We start from the raw sequence: 23,175 nt of genomic DNA on the forward strand, positions 1-23,175 counted from the left end.
TTAAACTGCACAAGGAAACAGATATGAAAGTTATTAAAAATATAAATGGAGTACTTCAAATATGGCACTACAATCAGAAAGTGATGTCTCCTTTTTTTAGTCTTAGATGAAGCACAAAAGAAGATGAATAGAGCCTTAGATTTATGGAATGTTGCAGGAAGGTTTTTTTTTGTAAGTTCTTAAGATATAATTTTTTACCTGCCTTGAACTAACTACTATTTCAGGTGGTGGAACTATATAACATAACACACTATTTCATTTCTCTAGCTTAACTTTTAAATAGCATAAAAGTGTGTTTCTCTGAAACATTTGTTTGCTGTATTTGCTGTGTCCACAGCACTATCAAGACTGAAAACTTATTTGGATATGCTTAACTCACATTATAAAGACTTCTTACATATTCAGTTTTAGCTAAATTCAATAGCTATTTACAATAAATATCATCTGTGGCAGAAAATAAATAATTATGTATTAATGTTATATAATGAGTTTATAGTTAAATAAATTTCACAAAGGCATAAATCTGTTATTGTTATAAAGCAAACTTTCACTTTAACAATACTTCCATGTGATTATGTTAGAGATCAGATAAATTTTAATGCAGTATTTGTCCAATAACAACATAAAATTCATTATTAGTGGCATTATTCTATACACTTATCCCATTCTACATGCAAAATGAACACAAAAGAAATAGATGAACCAAATAGAAAATGTAAAATATGAAAAATGTATCACTTGAAAATGTAAACAGAGTGGGCAAAATAAAGAGAAGAAAACATGTGATGTCAATAGAGGAATATAACAAATACATCAATCTGCAACTTCACACTTTCAGTAAGCATTCGAGAGGGTTTGGGTGAGGCACCGAGGCTCTGCAATGGGAAGGCAGAGCTGTACCGTCATCTCCATCAATACACGTTGCTACTGAAGTGCAGAGATCACTTGCTTTCACCCGAAGATTTCAGCATTATTTCATTCCAGTAAACCAAAGCATTAGCTCGACAACTAAAGCTATATCTACCTAATTTACCTTACGTCAGAATAGAGTTGTTGCAGTTTATTTATAGATTGAAAGTGATCAATTAACCTCTGAAAAATTGACTCCTCAGTCATGTTGGATGTCATGATTGTGATTGCCGAACAGTATGTACTAACTGTTGGTTGAGACATTCTAACAAGGGTGGAAGCAACTGTGAACTACTTGTGTTACCATTACTCCTGTTGAGTCAGACCTTGTTTAGAACACTACTTATTTTATATGCTCCATTAAACCATATACAAGCTGATGCTACAGCTATTAGGCAAAGTTCTTTAAGAGCTTTACTTGCCTTGGATCTTCCGAAGCTGGAAAAATGTGAGGAGTGTGTTTCATACAGAAGAAATGCATACATTTGGAAATACCAATTTTCTTTAATTTCAGAACATGTAAGTCAAACGCCACATTATTTCGTCTCCTGTTTTGGCAAATTAGATTGAGATGAGTAAATGCATGCCTGGACATTGCATGCCTTTTACCCCTTTTTATAGCCTTCTGCTCCTCATCTTCATACACAATAATAAATTTCCAGTTTTAATAAGAACTTATTTTAATAAAGTTAACTTTCAGTTTTCCCATGAGGAACAGTATCTGTTAAATCTGTTTATTTTTATTCTGTTTCTTCTAGGCTTTGTTTATCCATAGGAAACACACATTAGCCACAGTTCCCAATTTTAGCAGTGTGATTCTCAGATAAGGTTTTAGAATAAAAAAATAAGTATATGCTATGCTAATATCTTCAACAGATGTAAGTTATGCAATTTGAAAATTAAGAGCATATTTCTAGTTCTCAAAATTACAGGGTTAAAAAAAGTAAATTCTCCATTTTAGGGCTTTTCATTAAATGATTATCTATTTGTCCTGGGATAATTTAAAATTTATCTTCCTGGAGACATTATCTTCCTGGAGAAAACATTTAGTGACGTTGTGCTGGGAATTTTGCTAGATGTTATATATGTACTTGAAAGATACTCTTTGTTCCATCAAGGAGCATATTTTCTACTAGAGAAGACAGAAAAGCATGCAGTGCTTTAAATACTAAGACTCCAATAACCATAAGGTACATGGAGCAAACAAGAAACCCCATCACATCGTTCAGGGCAAGCAGAATCAGAAAAAGCGCTCTGGTGAGACACTGTCTCAGTTACCGGCATTATCAGAGAAAAATAATGCTCTGAGTATTGGCTGCAATCTTCTACCTCTGTAAAACAGCACCGAGTTAAAAGTGATATAGCAAGTGTCGTTAGTGCAGGTGCATACTCAGAAGTGGCCATAAAACTGACAAATCTGAGCTTAGAAAACTGAGAAAGATCAAGAAAGAACTTAAATGGGTACCCATCCAGCAGGAAAAGGGTCAAAGACTAGTTGAAGTTGCGAATTTTAAGCACCTTTCTTCCTTTCCCTCTCATTGCCTTGCATTGTCCAAGGTCTAGGGATACAATGTGGAAAGTTTCTGCAGTTGGCAAAGGGTAGAAGGCATCTTTTCCATTAAACGTGAATATGCAACTTTTATTTCCCAGGCTGGAGCAGACAAAATGGTGGTGGTGATGGGGAGCATTTGTGAAGAGCACCACGGAAAGTCATAAACACGAATCAGAAGAACTGGCACTTTCCCGCATCCTCCAACACAATGGGTGTTTCCCACTGCTTCTTACAAGAGTAACAGCAAAAGAGGCAAACCAGAGTAGGTGCATGGGTAGGTTGGGAAGGGTGGTCAGAATACACCAACAGGTGCAGGCCAGCTGGCAAGTGTCTGCCCATGACTCATGGCCCAAGTCATGTAGCCCTAGCAGATGTGACATGTTAACTCTTCCTGAGTACAATGCCTAAAATTTTTAAAAGTTGAGCAAAGTTATGCTGAATTGTGAGGGAGTTTATTCCAGAGATGGCTGATAATATATGAAAGAATATCAGAAAATCAATAATACAAAAAATTGAAATAGAAAATAGAAAATTTCTAATGGAAAATTTTTGAGAGGGATAAAAAGAGATAATATATAAAAATTAAAATAAAATATAAAGAAGAAACCTAACAAACCAGTAATTACAATTATGTGTAGTACAACTTCCATGATTGAAAGATAAATGCTCTCAAATTGGATTTAAGCAAAACAGAATCTAGCCATATGTTGATTTTAGAAGAAACACTGAAGACAAATGAACACAAAAGGGAAGAAAAGCAAAGGGAGTAAAAAACTATAGCAGATAAATATGAATTGTAAGAAGATAAATATAAATTTCAATATTTGAAAATAATTTTAAAATACATACTCAGAAGAAACTAGTAAGAAAAAAAAAAAGCCTCTAGCAAAACTAATTAAGAAAAAAAAGACAAAACAGGAAATTCGGAATAGAAGCATAAAATGCCACAGACAAGCAGAATTTTTTAAAAGTACAAGACAATGTTATGAACAAATGAAAAGATTTTGAAAATATTAAAAATTTGACATACTTAAGAAAGCAGAAAATGCTAGCATATTCTATTAGCCAAAAAAAGATGGTAATTAGAGGAAACAGCATGAATAAATGCAGAAAGGCCCCAAATTATCATGGAGTCGGTTAGTGGAAGAAATGGATTTACTGGGAGAAAATAGGGAACCCTAAAATGTTTTAGAACCATGAAATAAAATAATCAAACTTAAAATTTAGGGAGATTCACAAACTGTCTACTCTGAGGTGACCAAGCTGCCTTAGTTTGGCAGACTGAGGGAGCTCCTGAGAGTCGTGCAGAAACAGAGAAAGCCCCAGATGAGAAGAAAAGACATCAGATAATGTAATCTAGGATCACTCTCTAATTAATGCACCTAAGTCCAAGGCATGGAGCTGTACTGACCAGATAGCAGTTAATCATTCCCCCAATAGAGAGACAAAATTCTAAGCCTGCCAAAGAGCTCTCTGCCCACTCTTCCTTTTCTTCATCTGCAATTATCTTTCTCCTTCCACGTAGAAAGTATAATTGCCATTAAATATAAAATTATTATATACCAGGGTAAGGCAGGGCTGTGTTGTATTTGAGGGTATAGTGTAAAGACCATGTTTTATGAAAGTCTGAGTAAGGGAGCTTTGCACACAGGAGACTGCATTCACTCTTTCGCCACACAGTAGTCCCCCTCCATTGACGGGGGCTACTACCCAAGGGCCTCAGAAAATACTTGGCACTGTGGATAGTACCAAACCCTATATATTTGGTTTTTTTCCTTCATGCATAGCTATGATAACGTTTATAACAGGCACAGTAAGAGATTAACAACAATAACTTCTAATAAAATAGAACAATTATAACAACATTCTGCAATAAAAGCGATGTGAATGGCTTCAAGGGTATTATTAAGTAAAATAGCGTTTACTTGAACTGAAACACTGATGCACAACAGTCAATCTGATAAGCGTGATGGCCTCTCAGTAAGTGACCGATGGGCAGGTGGCGCACAAAGTGCGCACTCTGGACAAAAAGGTGTCACGTTCCAGTAGGGACAGTGGGATGGTGTGAGATTTCTTAACACTGCTCAGAATGGCCTGCAATTGGTGAATTGTTTATTTCTGGAATTTTCCATTTACTACTTCAAACCATGGCTGATCACATGTATTGAAACCATGGAAAGTGAAAGCGCAGATAAAGCGGGGCTACCATATTCTCCAGACGGGACGGAGAACATGAAAGAGATTATTCAGCCCAGGCCCACCAGGCAAACGTTAAGAGCGTCTTGGTGGTTGGAAGTCATGACAGAGGCTCTGCGTACTCACCCTGGCTTTCGCTCTTCATTCAAGTGGGAGGAGGTAGCAGATGCAAGCGGACAATGACAGAAGCGTCAAAGACCTGACCTGTAAATAGCAGACCTACACATATCTTTCCCAAACTGCCGATGAACAAAGAAAAAAAAATGGTATTTATGAAGGGAAAATATCACAGCAAGAGATAAAAGATTACCAAGGAGTCTAAGAGCATATTTCTAAAAATAATATTTCATTTAAAAAGTGAAATTTTATAAGACAGCAATTAACTGTTCTAGGGGTGGGGAGATCAGGAGAAAAACCTAGAAAAAACAGCTTCTACAAAAGGTCAGAGGCAAAAATGGAGACAGAACAGTATTGAGGTAAAGTTGCAAAGGAAGACTATAGAAAAGTAGGAAATTGTTTAAGGTAACTAAAATGCAATAGCAGAATTGAATGTATATGTATTTTAACATAATATGTATTTTACACAAAAGAGGCAGAACAGGATTAAAAAGAAAATCAGGCCCTATGATCAGGAAACTTGACAGTCCTATCAAAATGAAAGGAGAACACAAAGAAAACAGTAAAGAAAGAAAATAAGATTATTTTCAGAAAAGGTGATACAGTGATAGTTTTCAGAGGGGGGAGGAATAGAACACATACAAGTCAATTTTCTAAATATAATGATGATGATGAAGAAGTAAAGGAGGATGAAGATTATGGTAGAAAATACAAAAACAATATCCATATGCTAAGACAAATTCTAAGTACAAGCAAAATTGTTCAATACTCCAAAATTTAGCACATATACAAATTCTCTAAAAAAATAAGTAAAGAAGTATTTCAAATCTCTAGTACTTGATATGGTTTTAAAATGTATATAAAGATAATTCAGATTTATAATTTTAAAAGTCTGAGAATTGTGAGGCAGGAGAACCAGAGGAAAATATATTGAATTGTCTATTCCACATGAATATGAGTCAAAAGTTATTTTGTTTTTTACTTTGGGAACTAGAGGTATCTTTTGAATTAGAAAAACTCACTTTATTTTTTTCTGGCTTTACCAAGGTATAATTGACAAATAAAGTAAAATATGTAAAGTGTAAAATCTAGTGATTTGATATATGTTCACATTAGGCAGTCTACTCTAAAAATATAAAGAAAATGACTAAAAGAATTAAAAATTGGACTTCTATCTTTTAAATCACTATAGAATCTGATTCACTTTCAGGTTCCCAAGAAGTGACCATCAAATATATGAAAAAGGTAAAAAATCTGAATAATTGCTGAAAACTAAGAAATAGCACATTTTTTAAATGAAAACAGATGTGATCATATTAAAGAACTACAAAAGACTTATTCCCACTCCCTCCCAGTTTAAAAGAGAGTAATATCATGAAGAATAAAAGTGCACATAACTCCCCTATCAAAGCCAAAATTGAAGAGTGAGGCGAGGTCCTGAGGCAGGCAGATAACAATGTAAACAGCTGTGCATTTCAGGAATAGGTAACTGCTTTAAGCAAAGCTTTAAAAGGAAACCATGGCCTGGAACATCAGCCATCAGAAATGGTTCACCAAGGAGCAAGACAGTGGAAGCACTCTGTCCTAGACCAGGGTGTAGAAGAGTGTGATAAAGATAAAGGAATAAAAATTATGTAGAGATAGGTATAACTAGATAGATAAATTTGCATATACATTATATTTATATCTGTTTATGTGTTTTATAACTTCTCTCAAAATTTTAAGTGAACAACAAAATATCAAATGGAAAAAGAAACTTTGTAAAAATCATTCTTCTAAATCTTTTCTGCAAGTATATTTGCATGTGCAGAGACAGATATATGCACAGTGTTGGACATGCCAGGTCTATGAATAATAGCAAATATCTGGAAAAAATCTACAAGCACATCAGTAGGCACTAATTATGTAAATGACAGTACACCTGTGTAATGAAAAGGGGTAGCCTGTAGGGTGAAAATCAGTTAGAAATTAGCGCTACAATATGTATGAGTAAGTGAAAAAATGAAGCAAGCTACAGAATAATGACAATGGTATGTTCCTGCATGTTCATTAAACATGAAAGGCATGTGTATCTATGCATGAGACATATCTGTATTGACAATCATCAAATTATTGAAATTATTTATTTTTGCATTCTTCCGCTGAGAATCTGGGACATTGGAAGGGTCATTTCCATTGGATCACTTTTGTATAGGTTGGATTTCATATGTCACACTTATTTTAATGTATCTTTTTTTCAAGAAAACCTCCTAACACTAAAATCGAGATTTGAGTACTTATGAAATGACTATGGAAACTGGAAACTGCATGTGTATTTTCAACTAACATGCCTATCACCCTGTACTAGCATTATGCAGTGCTACCTCGATAGAATTATAAGGAGGTGATTGCATAAATTGAAATAAAGCCATAGTAAAGATTTGAGATTATCTGTTGTCCACTAAAATTAACAGCCATTTTCAAAAGCACAATTCTGTCTTTCAGGAGAGAACCCACAGCTTTTATGTCTCCATTGCAGCCTCTACAGAAGCAATTGGCAAATGAAAGCAACTAGTCAATTGTAACTTGACTGTGTAAGCAATTGGAAGATGGGGACAATTGGAGACTCATCTAAGATGAGGTTGGGGAAAGTGGCCACAGATCTCCACATACTGTGAAACCTGGAGCACACTACGTACCACGGTGTGCTCTACGTCACATGGTGATAGGTATGACCTGAATGAAAACAGGAAGAGGACAGATCCTTTTCGGTGAGATAATTTTTACTAAAATAGGCTTTTGAATGATAAATGCATGTAAATATTGGCTATATGCCCCAGAAGCCTTTTCAGGTAGGCTTTGCTCCCTAAAAGTTAATATATATACATACATATTTGTATATGTGTGTGTATGCATTAGTTTTGGGGGGCTTACTAGAAACTCTTTACATTTATAAAACAGTGGAAAATGTCAACCCTTCAGTGGCAGACTGCATGTTGTCACACCAAATACATTAGCCCCTTCTACCACAGTAATGAAATTTAGTGGGGCATATGCCCACCCAGTTATTCTAACAATAAAGAAGCTCTTTTGCAATTCAATATGGTCAAATGAGTAAGTTCTCACCAATGGAATAAAAGAGAAATAGTGAAAAAACTGACACCTCAGATGCTTAATGGGAAATGGTTTGCCCTGGTCTTCATTTGTCTCCTTTTCTAGAGTCTGGAGCACAGATGTGGTATCAACATAACTGCAACTAAGATGTAGAAAATTACCTAAAAGATAGTGGGTCAAAAAGTATAAGAAACCAAAATTGCTTCTGAAACAAAATGTTTTTAATGAGAAATAAATTCCTATTGTATTGTAATCACTCATTTGGGGGTTCTTTTTGCAGAAATTTAACTATGATCCTACCTAATAAACGTTTTTTCTAAATCGAGATATTTAATCTCTGGTGTAGTGACATCACTAAAGGCAGAGGCAGAATCAGTAGTTGCCTTCAGCTCTTCTGAATACTTCCTCCACAGTCCTTCTCAATATCTGCGTCCCAGGTGCATTTCAACCCAGGTATTATTATGACTCTGGTATCTTTAGAATCACCATTTCCATACAGTACTACTCTGCAATAGTGGTTTCTAAGAAAATGTATGAAATGGTACATTTCCTAAATGACAGAGATTGTGAAGGAAAAAGAAAGCCAGAAAGCCTTACATGATTCCCACCTTTGAATCCTGACACACGTGTTTAGGTTTTGTTTCTGTTTTTTAAGTATGGGTGTGTTCCTACCATCAGAGCTACAAGAGCTGAACCAAAGTACTATGTGAAAGTACCTACTAGCACAGTACCTGTCACCTAGGGAGTCTCCTTAATCTAGTTACTCCCTCTACTCCCAATCTGATTGCCAAACATTTAATCCAAATGTTTTCTTTAAAAAAGTGGAACTAAAACTATTATCTCTATTTTATTTCTCTAGGGGAAAAAGAGAAAGTAAAATAGAAAATGGCAGATCCTATTAATTAATAATCTTCCTTAAAACAGCTCATAAAATGTTTTTAACAATATCTGGTCTGAATCAAAAAGTGAAACAGTAGCTATGGATACTGTATGAATTGACACCCAAAATAACAAAGATCTGCCTGCAATTGAATCTGAATATTTATTTAACAAATCCAGTCTTAGATTTGCATATTCAAAAATGTATGTTCCCCTAGCAATTATAATTCATCCATTACACGTGTAATGGATTTTACACATATAAAACCACATAATACATATCATATATGTATGTCATTAATAATTTATAATTCATTAATACTCAAATCATACTTAAATAAATCATACTTAAGTAAAAGGATTTATTTACTAACATGGTAATGATAATACAATATAGTGAATGCAGAGATAAAATTAATATGAATATAGTAGAATTCAAAATTCAAATTTACTTTTATTACTATCTATATTATAGATAAAGCACATTAGTAAATTCCAAGTTGTAGATAGATTGGGCATGAGGAATAAGAGTCTCCCTCTCCCTGATTTTATGCCACCTCTTTTTTTTTTTGTCATCTTTCCCATAAATCTCTTTTAAGTTACTACTCTCAAAAAACTATTCTGAGCGGGAAAAGCTTTTCTACCCTTCATACAAGAAAGGAGTATTTTACTTTGTGCATGTCCCCTCATTAGCCATTCTCACTGCTTAAAATTTCACGTTTCAATCTGTATCGAAATTCTTTCAAATCATTTTGTACCTCTACTTTACCACTAAGCCTTGCTTGCACATCTTTCTAGGACCAGTCTGGTGTTTCTTCTTTGAATGTCTCTTATTAAATATCATAAATATCTTATGATATTTAAACATAAAAATAGCTTTGAAATATTGAGGGTCAGACAGTGTTCCAGTCATTTGAGGTCTAGAATTACTATGCTTTAGGAAGTTTGCTGGTGAAAAGATTGAGTCAAAGAGCCTAATGTCACAAGTCTTGTAAGTGGTAGAACCAGAATTTTAGATCAGGCCTGTCTGACTTTGTTCTTTTTAATACATCATACTATATGCTTGAGGACAATGTCTGGGAAGTCCAGGTTAGAGGAGTGATAATCAGCATGAAAATTGCAAATGGAAATCAACATAGCATTTTCCCATAATCCTACCTATCAATGGCATGAAATAATTTGAAATATGTACTTTGACTGGCTTTGGGCTTGTAATTACAGGGAAAAGCACAACAATGAAAACTCTCTACCAGCCTGACATTTTATTATGGAGAGAAGTAGTAAACAAATAATGTGGTTTCAAAAAATGATAAGTATTGGAAAGATGAAAACACAGTAACATGGCAGGAAGTAACAGAGATTATGCATACCCTTATATTAAAGCTAAGAAGTCTCTCTGACTCCTAAATGATGAGTAAGATTTAGCCATCAAGTCACCTGGAGGAAGGACTTTGCAAGCAGAGGGCACAGCGAACACGAATGCCCTAAAATAAGAGCAAACAAGGGTCTGAGAAACAAGCAGGCCTACAAGTCCTTCACAAATCTTATGTTACATTCTCCTGTGTACCTGCAGAGTTCTATGTAAGAGCAAACTATATGACATGAGGTCTGGGACTGGGACTGCATCACGGGCCATAGCAAGGGCCCAGTAGCTGCTACGCCCGGATGGTCATGTGCTCCCTTGAGAGAGACAGCGCACAAACACATGAAGTGAGTGCCTCACTGGGTGGTCGAGGAAGAAAGAGAGAGGGTGGGGGTGGGAGAGAGCGAGCCTCTGTGTTCCCCTATTGGGCTACATATAATCCCCAGATTACATTAGTTTGGACTTGGAACAAAGCAGGTGCTTTTTCAAAAGAACCAATCAACTTCCCAAGCTTTCATTAGCTTTGGATGGGTTTACACCAGGTGGTTAGTCAGACAGGCTCCTATGGTCCAGCACCCCCCCCACCCCTGCCGTGCCCCTCAATGATCTAGTACCAGAGGAGAGGGGAAGTAGGAGTGCTAATCCCCTGGGAGGAGCAGTACTCTGATCCCCTGGGGAGTGAAACTGCAGCTTCCTGGCTAGGACAGCGTATTCATAACTCCCTGATTGTTAAACTCAATGTCTAAATTTCTTTGTCCCTCATCCTTATTAATAAACAGCTAAATATAAATGGTAACAGATTGAATGTTTGGGGGAAAGAATAGAGAAGATTTAGGAGGATTCACAGTCATACCGATTAGAAACAAATAAACTTGAACTCAAATTTGGGCTTTGCCATTAATTAGTTTTGAAATATTTTCAAGAGTTTATTTATTTTCAGAGAGAGGGGAAGGGAGGGAGAAAAGGAGGGAAACATGGATAAGCGAGAGATTTATCGATCGGCTGCCTCTCTCATGGCCCCCACTGGGGACCAGACTGGCAACTCAGGCCTGCGCCCTGACTGGGAATGGAATTGGTGGCCTTTCTTTCACAGGACGGCACTCAGCCCACTGAGCCACACTGGCCAGGGCTGGTACTGAAATCTTGATCAAGTAATTTGTCCTCTTTAAGCTTCATTTTCCTTATCTGCAAATTTAAACAAAACCCACTTTCAGATACTTAAGTGGATTTAGTTAAATGATGCTGGAATATTAACATAATGCCAACTACCTAGTAAACATTAATTAAAGGTAGATATTAGGATTAATATTATGTTTACTTCATAGTAAAAGCATCAATTAAATTGAGATTTTGGCTGAATTGATGACTCTTTCAAATTAGTTCCACTGTCTCAATTCTGTTAAAAAAAATTCAATACCATCCATCAAATATTGAGTGATCACTTAATACTATCAAAGTAAGAAATGTCCAAACCTGTAGAGAATTTTTTTAAGTTTATTTGAACCAAAACTGACAATAATTGCCAGGGAGCAACATCTCAAATGCTCCAGAGAATAAGTTTTGCAGCTTCTTTTACGAATTTAAGTTTGAGGAGGAAACATAAAGATTACATGAAGGTAGGGGGAATGAGGAAGGGGATTGGATTGTAGAGTGGTGAAGCCCAGGCTTTAGAAGGAGGGGCCTTAAAAGGAAGCATGTCAAAGGTGTGTTAGCCTAGATGTAGAGAAACAACGCACAGGTCTTGCTTAAGTCAAAGGCAAGCATTTCGCTAAAGACATTATCAGCCTGGGGCAGCCTCCCACCACGACCTTCCCAGTTACGAATGTAGGATCAGATCATGCTGTGAGGTTACTTTCCAAAACATCTCTCTCTCTCTTTTTTTTGTCTACAATATAAACAAGAATTGTGGAAAGCACAGGAAAATTAAAAATAAACAAGGAATAGTCCTTGATCTCAGAGATCTTAAATTCTAGCAGGGAAAACACACAGGTAAAACTTACTCTAACAGGAGCTGAATACAGCAGCATAGTCATGTATTACATATTCCTACGGTAGCACATATATGAGTGAGGAGGAGTATGTGTCTCTGCATAAGGAGAGAAATATTGGAGAGAGAGAGCTACAGGGAAGAATTTGGGGGGTCATCCTGTAGAAAAAAAAAGGGTAAAAAAGGAAAGGACATTCTAAAGTTGAAGGAACAGCATCATCAAAGGAAGTAGGAAGAAAGTACTGGGTATGTTTTCCAAACTGAGTAGCCCAATGTAACAAGTGCAGAGGGTAGAAGAGAGAGGAGAGAGGGAGGAGAAACGATGTAGGAAAGGCAGGGGCCCTGCTCTGTCCACGTATGCTCAGCTCTGAGGAAGGCGGAGGCAAGATTTGGGAAGGGCTTTGAAGACTATGCTTTGTAGTTAAGAGTTATTTCAGGCAACGAAGAGTCATAACTACCAGAGACTTTTAAGCATGATCAATTTTATATTTTTAAAATATTACCCTTTTGGCTTTTGAAACTTAAATCAAAATGAAAGCTGCTAGAGAAGTCAAATTAGACTGTGGGTTTTTTTTTTCTCTTTTTGTTTTGATGGAGGTGGAAATAGTACACCCTTGATAACTATTAAGCATATGGAATTTTTATTATGCTTTTTTCCCCTCATATTCATTCAGTCATAAGCTACGTAAAGGTCAAAAAACAAGTCAGGGATATAAGCTAAACCCCACAGCTCCTCCTTCTCAGTTCAGTACTTTATGTAGCTGAATAATGTGAAAATGTGCCTGGAGGCTGCCTGATAGAGGGACGGTTCCATTTTAATATGTAAAAATCACCTTTATATGCAAAAAATAAATTGTAAGGGCTGTGCCACTCTCATCAATCTGTGCTGCTGGAACGAGGCTCTCTAGCTATTAAAAGGCTCTACTTCCTGAGACTCCCTCATGCCACGCAGTTTAGTCATGCCTCCTTGAGCACACGGAGGCTTGAATAAACTTTAAAAGAAAAAAGAGGAATCTGCCTTCTCTGCTTTGTAAACACAGTAGCTTATGTGTTTGCCCTGAAGGGAGAGATCTGCCACTTTGTAAGTTAAGCCTGAGTGAACCTCAGGGCTTCCAGACAGATACTTCTTCGGAAATACTTCAGCAAAGTTTTAAAATAAAATCACTACCCTCCTTTCCAGAGCCCTGCACATAAGACAGATAGCTATTTGGAAAGAAAGGGTAAAGGTTCATACAGAACGAACGGTGTGTGCCTTCCATGATCATCTGAGTCTGCCCAAGTAGCTTCATACAAAGGCCTCTATAAATGAGGTTTTTAAAGTGAGGAATTGGAAGTAAAGTGTCTTGTTCAAGGTCAAACAGTTGTTAAGAGGAAGATCTTCAATCGCAAGTCTGGACTCAGGTTGGCACAGGAAGCGGATTTTTCTACCACACCACTCCACGTGTAATTAAACTGGGGGCAGGTGATTAGCCACACTTTCATCCTGTCTTCTCATTGCGTGTCCCAAAAAGTTTGCCTCTGCTGTACATCTGCCCTCCTCCCTTCCTTCCTGCATGGAGGAATGTAATGCATGCAATTATCAACTAAGTTTCCTACTAGTTCATCTGTTCATTCATTCACTCATCTATGAGCTAAGTGCTGTGGCAAACATCCCCAAGAGGTTCAGAATTAAGAGTCAGAAAAGAAGAGAGAGACATTAAAAATATTATCAGAGAGCATAAAAATATTTTAATGCTTTTAATGAACAAGAGGATCACAGATAAAATGCAATGTTTAACACAGTCCTTCCCTTGAAATTACTGAAAACGTACTGCTTAAGGTTTCCCTCTGGCCTTAAGAAACAGCCGGTGCTGGACACTGACATATGCAGAATCTCTTCCTAATCCTGATATAGTGAAAGGAGTATCATAACATACGGACCATGGGATGAGATTTGGGCATTCCTCCCAAACACCTGCTGGTCAGCCAACGTTTGAAATGTGCATAATTTAAATCAGTCAGTCAGTTATGAGACCACAAAAATAGCAACATTATTTGACAAGAGTGAATCTCAGTTAAAATCAAAGTAATTCACAAGCAAGATTCCTTATTTAGATTAACTTGTTGATAGATCTGACCCTTTGGACATTGATGATGAAAAAAGTGAGCTCCGTGAGCCTTTGGGATTATCACTAATTTCTCTTCAACACTCTTCCCTGGTGTCTTTAAAAGAAGTTCTCAGAGTAATAGACATATGACGAAGAATCTTTGAAATGAATAGTTTCTAGAAGCCCTGCCCTCTCAAGAGACAGAAAATAACAATGCACCTATCTTTTTCCTCAAACTATACAAAGATAAAAGATGGGTAAAATAAGCTAGTTGAATTTTTAAAAAATCCACTTGCCTCCTAAAAACAGGATAATGAAATATCATTTCAAATTTTATGCAAAGAACTTGCTCTGGCCAGATATCATAAAACTTTGAAGTTATGAATAAGTTACTATTTACCCATGAAAGAGACTTTAGAACAGCCAAGTCTTTCAAGATGTTTTCAATACTTTTTTTCTTCTGACTTTTTTCATTTAGGATGAAGTCAACAAAGAATAGTTTGTAAACAAAAAAATGTATTTGCCTTTTATGTCTAATATAATATTTAAGTTTATGGACTATATTGCAAATGAATTTAAAAAGATCCTTATAATGTTTTTTTTTCTTGAAAATCTTGCTTTTTTAAAAAATTTCAGTGTGTGCTATCTTCTTGAAAGCCTTCAAAGCCATAAAATTTCCATCCTTCGAGTTGCACAACAAAAGCAGGATGTTATATACCACATTTAAAATTAATCTATGGTCATTGATATTAAAAGTAGTGTGGTCTCTTCTCCAGTTTTAGGAGACTTGTTCAAGGCTGCTGATAGGTGTGTCTTGGAGGAGCAGAGGACTGAGGCTCCTGAGTGATGAGATCTAGTGCAGTATGCAGCATCTGAGCCTAGCGACTAGACATCAAGCACAGACTAGCACACATAAATCAAGTAGCACTGTGTGAGAATTTTTTAAATGCCAAGGTCAAGGTCGCATCATTACCTTTTCAATGTTTCTAACTCATCAGGAGCTCTCTTTGAAGCTGCACTCCCATGGCCCTATTCATTCCTGTCTTGTCTGATGAACCCATTAGCTTAATTACTCACTGTCTGCCTTAGCATTTTACGGACCTTGGGACTATCAAATGCATTTCACCATGTTGGGCTCACAACAGAATCATCTGAGACCCTTGTCTAAAATGCAGATTACCACAGACCCTCTGTCTGAGGATGGAGCCGAGAAGTCTTTATTTCAAACAAACTTGTAAGTGATATTTCTCCAAGCTAAAACTGGAGAACCACAAGACCACATTGAGTAACCACAGGAGAAATCTTTAGTCCAAAACTTAGCATCATGCTTTCAGCTCCAAATATGGACAATAATACTTATTGAACTCTCAGCTTATGGATGAGTTTTCTTATTTCACTTTTTAAGATACAGAAATGATACAACTATAAGTACAGCCTTCAAGGCAAAGCAAATTTAAATTCAATTTTCTTCAGTCTTTTCACTCATAGAAAAAAAATCAATGATACCTTATGAGGCTTAGTTATTGTCTGTCTACTCTAGGATGTAGACTCCGTGAAAGGACTCTATCCTCAGCAGCTTGGACAGAATCAGCACATAGTAATTGTTCAAATATCTGTTAGGAGTTTGTTGTTGATGGGGTTCAAAATTAGTCTCCCCAGAATGTGCCACTTTGTCATGCAAACTATTTTGAGATAAAGATAATTAAAGCTCAAAAGACTCAGGAAGAGCTATCTTTTTTAATCTCCCCCTTAACTGCAGTAAAAGAATTTCAATAAAGAAACTGTAGCTAAAAATAAGCTATTACCAAAGATAACATTTTATATCAGAAAGACTTCTCTGCATGGCATGGCGAACATTTGTTTATCAACCATTTGCTCTTCCCATATTTCTGTGCATTGTTTTACTTTTGTGAAGTCCTAGGTCCCTACCTTCTTCTCCTTTGCTCAGAAAGTTGTATAAGCTTCTATTGTTTGACTATCTTAGAGCTTCACATCTTTGGGGGTCCTGCACATGTGAAATTAAAATTTGTTTTTCTCCTGTTAATCTATCTTATGTCGATTTAATTATTAGGCCTTCCATAATACCTAGAAATAAAGAAAAGTTCTTCTCCCCAATGGTTTAGAAGTTAATTCAATTAAATGCATCCGTAAAATTATAATGAGACCTACAAACTAATCTCAGCTGTTGTTGTTTTTATTATTATCATTACAATTGTTGTAAGTATGAGAATGTTCAAAGTAAAAGAAATTATTAATAATAGACAGGGGACTCTGGTTATCTTAGGAAGTAAAATAAAGAAGATAAAATTTTCTTCAGGAATGCATGTCAGTTCAGCGTGTAAGAAAGGTAATTCTGACTCAAAGAAAAAAATCTGTCATAGAAATTTATAATAGAAATCATACAATTAGATTGTAACTTTTCTTGGAGCCATGAGTGCTTAGAAAAGCATACACAGAGCAAAGAAATTCACTTTTATGAATAGCTGATGTTTGGATTTAGAACTTCATTGAAAGTAAGTCAGAATGGTACCAACTAGCAGTTTATTAATGGCTTAGTACATTTTTAAAGAGAAAAAGAGATATGTATACCTTTCCAGATACGTATAGGGATACAGATAGGGATTCTCAAAAAGGGCCTAATAGTGGTCCTGAAAAAATAAATGTTTCACCCAATGCTACCATAAAGCCCACTTAATCTACGACCACATGCTAGCATCATTTCCCTTCGTCATCTCTGGAAGGTCTCTCTCCAAACATCACCTAATTAGAGAAGCCATTTCCGGTATTCTTCCATGGAATAACAACTTGTCCTTCACTCCTTTTACTGCTTACCCTTCTTTATTTTTCTCAATAGCATCAATCCTCATCCAGCATGCTATTCTTTTCTATTCTTTTCTTGTCTGTCTCCTCCCTCAACATAATATAGGCAGAAGACTTCGGTCAGTGGGCCACATAGTCCATAAGTAGACTGTTGGCCCCAAGTTTAGACAAGGTTATTAAAAAAGGCAAGACTTGGGTCTGATGAGGCTGATATTGAGGGGTCTGGATGGGCCTTTGTCAGGGATGGATTTATTGATGTGACTCCAGCAAGATTTGAATCGGTACTGAGAACCACATGAAAATATTCTATTTGAACATGAGAGTCCACGCTGGCATATCCTAAAGTGTGTTCTATTGTTTTCAAAAAGTAAGAAAAAGAACATATCATATATGTATGATAGAAACTATTCCTCCAAACCATACCATTTTTTGAGGCTTGATTTGGGTATTAACATAGCAAAAACTCTGAGAAATGTTGGAGCAAAGAACTCCCCTTATTTGAAAACATTCTGTTTCCCACATTTATTTCCTCAAGGACTGTTTCTTTTTCCTCCCATATCATATGCTTTAAAAATGAGTATGAAATAAACAGCTAAGGGGAATTAAGAATACAGTAGGTTTAGCCATGAAGGGAAGGAATTAAACTTCCTGGGGAACTTCAGTGAAAAACATTCAACAGTAACTTTGAACCCCCTTTCTTTGTAAGAACCTTAAGCTGTATGTCCCCACAAACTCGGGTTAGGAGTTATGACCCTCTCTGAGAGATTCAGCTCTCTCAGGGACTTCAATAGATACTTACTCTTGCTAGGTCTGTGTTTGGTTTCTGGATGGGGTCTTATAATTTCCAGTGACACCATCACGTATATTATTTCTTGTCTCCCCTGTGAATCACTGAAAGACTAAGGTCACAGTATTCAAGCTGAATCCAAATATACAGTGGACTCCCTGAAAAGTGTTGCAATTTATATCACTGATATGTACAACACATGGTTTTGACTCATGTTCACTCCAAAACCTGAGGGAAACCCAGGAAATCAAATTACACTTTTTTTCCAGTAAGTTATCTGCCGAAAAAGGCATTTTGGAAAATACCAAATTGAAATGATTTCTCTCTTGCGAGGTCCTGAAACTGAGAGCAGAAAAGTTTAGTATTCGGGGAGAGACCTGATCCTGGGCCAGTAAATGTCTGCCTTGGCCCTTCCAGGCCCTTCCCATCAACCTTGATGGGTCTTTGAAGTCAGCGTAGGAATGGAAAAGGTGCTGTGTTGGAAACAGCAGTAACCTGAGCTCCAGATGTTCCGACAGGTGGCCTCCAGGAAGGCTTCACAATACGGGCAATTAATATGGATGTGACCTTCATCTTGAAATAAGCCAAAGAGGCTTTTTGATATTTTCCACGTTTCAGGTCTGAGACTATTTCACAGCAGGCAAGATCAGGTAGAACAAGCCCTTTATAGGGTTCCCTAGATTCAAATGCAGAGTGTGCAGAGAAGAGAGAACATTTATCATGGAGGGCCAAACTATTTCAAGTTTGTTTCCCCTCTATCAGTGACAGAACTGTATCTTTGAAGCCTTCTCTATGCTCCTCTTGTTCACAGCAAACACACACATACCTCTACTATCTGCAATGCACACACATGCATGCACAGATGTACGTTTTAAACTCTCAGAATATAATAAATACAGTATACAAATGAATTACAATTCCATTTGGAGTTATATAACACACACCACGTTGTTCCTCAACTCATGGAGTTCACATAGAATATATTTACCCACTGTTTAACTTGACACATCCTACTCATATTTCAAATTTTGCCTGTACTATTACCCTCTCCAAAAAGCTTCCCTCACCTTACTTCAGAATGAGTTAAGTGATGCCTTATCCAGTTTTCAAGGCATCCTAAAACTTCTATGTCTCTTGGATCTTTTATTGTATTACATTGAAATATGATTAAGCATCTTACGGTCTGAAGATTTCTCAAAAGACAAAACCTAGTCTTGCATTCCCAGGACTAAGCAGTGTTCAACAACATCCTACATATTCCTAATACTACCTGTAGAATTTATCCTCACTTGAGCCTGTGTGCACGGGTAAGCTCTTATCTAACACAGACAAGACTGCATTACACTTAAGAGGAAAAAGGCAAGTGAAAATATAATGAGTCAATATATGAAGTGTAGTTCTCTGTGCAATTCTTAAACCTGCATTTGACTGATATTTATACATAGAAGTTGTCATCTGATCAAATATACTTAAAAGCAATAAACATAATTTACCATTTGTGGGGTTACAAATCGCTCACAATTTTTTATTGCATGGTAGAAGGTCATAATATTTTTAATCTAATAATTTAATTTTAGTTTGAATTAAGTATTCTCTTGATAAAACTTAAAGGACAAGAGCATAAAAAAGAGTGTGATTCCTGACATTGCTTTACATAATTTTGAACACAACATTTCAATCAAGGATGCTTGCTATCCCTGAATAAATACAATATTTACGAATGATTTGTATTTGGCTTGCAACCATCTTTTAGCATTTTGTATTCCTCTTACCTTAAAATACCCATTTTTTCTGAACTTTTTCCAGTTAAAATAACCACAGGCAAATCGGGACAGCCCTTTTGAGAAGTGAGATCATAAGATCAAGGCAGCTGTTACTAGGATTATGAATTTCTCACAAAGTACTTCTCTTTCTCATTATTGTCACACCTTAAACACCTAGTTGACTCCAACCCCAACAAGGACTGATTAAACTGTCACAGGCTAAAAACGTCTCCATACATGCTTAGGCTATTTTTTAGCCACACATTATTTTAGGCTCAGCTAATATTTTCTGGGAGCCTATTATCTAATACTCCATCTGGAGTTTCCTACCATCATCTAAGGTATTTACTCTCAGAGACAACTTAGTATAATGAGCAAACTTTACCAACTTAATATCTACTTCCTCTTCCAAATCATTAATAAACATAGCTTATAGACCATCGGCACCTCTAATCCGCTGTTGTTAAATAGCCTGAGGCTGATCTATTTTTCAAAGTTGCTTCAGCTGCCCTTCATAGTGTTGTTAACTACTACTCTAAGAGCAAACGGTCTCATCTTTGAGTCGGTTATTTATCACTAGTTATAAGAAAATGACCTGTCCACTTCCCTAAGGGAACAACACTGCACTGTAGAAACAAATTTATCATTTCCTAATCCCAGTGAAAAATGCTATCATCAGCTACTCAGTGTTACCCATCACAAAACTAACTGAACGCTTCCATTCTCCTTTCTAGGTACCAAACAAGCTATTTAAAGGAAGAATTTACGCATGAGAACAGGAAATTAATTCTTCCTACAGTCTTTCCAAATTCTTGTTAAAGTGGATAATTCTTCAATAATTAAGCTCATTCCCTATTACTCTCAAAGTGAGATATTTTGCTCCCTGTTGTTGTTTGATTTATATCCTTTGTCTTCCCACCTCAGTAAACTTTAACCACATATATTCTGAGTCTCCCCTCTCCTTCCTGAGATAAATAAAAACACATAAAATCAAAACACAATTTTCAAAAGAGATACATTATATAAACTGAGAATCATGCTACTTCGCTCAAGGTGGAAACTGGAAGATTAAAAATAAACCATTGGAGGATTAAAAAAAACATATCTGGGTCATCCTGTTTGTTTTTTACAACTATATGCATAAAATCAAAAGACCCAAGTTTGAAAACTATTCCTCTCATTGGCTGGAAAACCCAGCCAACACTTAAATTTGGGTTCTTCATCTGTGATGTGAGCGATGGTGACGGGGACTGACCTGTTTTCCTTGGCAGGCCATTGTAACACTCAAGTCAGATGACATATGAAAGAACTTTCTAAGGTGTGCAGAAGAATGCAAAACGGATGCAATATTACTGGTCTTCCTGGAAAATGAATTGTAGTGAAGAAACTGAAAATTAAAGGCAACGTCATGATTTTTTAAATAATCATGTGAGAGCATATTTTTTCTCCTTTCCCTGGATGTTAAAAGATAATATTAAAAACCAAGCTTGGCATGTTTAAGTTGAACTATTGTTTAAAATGTTGTGGCTACAGAAAGCTGTGATCCTCTTTAATGGAAAAAAAACCAAGCAATAAAAAGTGAGGCAGGCAAGTATTTTCCTGCAGGATGGAATCAAATGATTCTTTCCAATGAGACTCTTTGTAATGGTGACCATCCACTAGAAGGGGTAAGGGAAGCAAAGAATAACCTAGGAATTTAGGTAGGAACCCTTAAAAAAGTAATCTGGAACTGTTGTCTCATTATGTGTATGGCTTCAAATCAGTTAGAGAAACACAGCATTCAATTACAAGTCATATCAATAAACTCTGGTTAAAGAAAGCAGTCCAATGCCCCAGACATGAGGTTTAATGAGTTGTTTCACAGAGGATTTCAGTGAACTGGGTACTGGAAGCTGACCATAGTCAATAGGAAGAACTGATACATGTAAGAAGGGACAGAGCCTGTTGAAGGGTACCTTGGATAGTCAGGCCACGGTGATGAATCTGTTAATCTCTTCTACAATTTGTTCTCTTCTCCTAATTCACTAAGAACACAGTACTAAAAGAACTAAGACATAGTTAAATCTTTACCAGTAAACCGGCCTGCAGCCTTAGTCAAGACCCTGAAGCAGGACTCTGTTACTTGATCTATAACATGGGAAAGTCAGAGACTTCCAAGGTTTAGTTATATTTTCAAATAATACTTCTTATTTTATTTTATTTTTTTCTGTTTTTAATTGTTGTTCAATTACAGTTGTCCAAATTTCCCCCTATTGTTCTCCCCTACCCTTCCTACCCCTTGCTCCCACAGTCAATCCCAACTTGTTGTTCTTGTCCATGGGTCCTTTATACATGTTCCTTGACTAGACCCTTCCCCTTCTTTCCCCCACTATTCCCCTCCCCCCACCCCTCTCCTCACTGTCAGTTTATTCCTTATTTCCATGTCTCTGGTTCTATTTTGCTCATTTGTTTGTTTTGTTCATTAGCTTCCATTTATAGGTGAGATCATATGTTATTTGTCTTTCACTGCTTGACTTATTTCACTTAGCATAGTGTTCTCCAGTTCCATCCATGCTGTTGTGAAAGGTAGGAGCTCCTCCTTTCTTTCTGCTGCATATTATTCCATTGTATAAATGTACCATAGTTTTTTGACCCACTCATTTACTGATGGGCACTTAGGCTGTTTCTAGCACTTTACTATTGTAAATAACACTGCTATGAACATTGGGGTTCATAGGTTCTTTTAAATTACTGTTTCAACATCCTTAGGGTATAATCCCAGCAGTGGAATTGCTGGGTCGAAAGGCAGTTCCATGTTGCCACAGTGACCAAGCATTCCATTTTTAGTTTTTTGAGAAAATTCCATACTGTTTTCCACAGTGGCTGCACCAGTCTGCATTCCCACCAAGAGTGCACTAGGATTCCCTTTTCTCTATATGCTCTCCAGCACTTGTTGTTTATTTGTTAAAATGGCCATTCTGACAGGTATGAAATGATATCTCCTTATGGTTTTAATTTGCATCTCTCTGGTGGCTGGTGATGCTGAGCATCCTTTCATCTGTCTATAGGCTCTTTGCATGACCTCCTTGGAGAAGTGCCTGTTCAGACACTTTGCCCATTTTTTAATTGGATTGTTTGTCTTCCTGGTGTTGAGTCATATGAATTATTTATATATTTTGGAGACCAAACCCTGGTCTGAAGTATCATTGGCAAATAATACTCCTTCTTTAAAATGTTCTTCATGGATGTGCTAAGCCCTTCTGAGCATGTTTGCCCCTTTGTGAAATAAAATGATGGAAATACCTTATTATACGTTAGGCACACAATGCATCACACCCATCATGGGGATTGCCTGTGTCTTTCATACTTTTTCTTTGGCCATATGTTGTGCCAGAAGTTTTGCCTGTTCACTCTCCTTGTCTTCTTAGGATGAGATAACCTCAAGAGAGCATTTTGGATTCTCAACTCGAATATATCCTCTGTGTTAGAGGTGTCATTTGTCATTCAAGCTGCTCTGTTGAACGCTAACTTTGAGGGATTTTCTCCTTCTTATCCTCCTTTTTAAATTAAAGTTGGGATTGTTTAGCTAGTATGGAAAAAAAAGTCATTTACCCTAATGGAGCTCACATTTGATAAAGCCCCA

Source organism: Desmodus rotundus, chromosome 3, assembly GCF_022682495.2.
Source record: "Desmodus rotundus isolate HL8 chromosome 3, HLdesRot8A.1, whole genome shotgun sequence".
NCBI classification, from domain to species: Eukaryota; Metazoa; Chordata; class Mammalia; order Chiroptera; family Phyllostomidae; genus Desmodus; species Desmodus rotundus.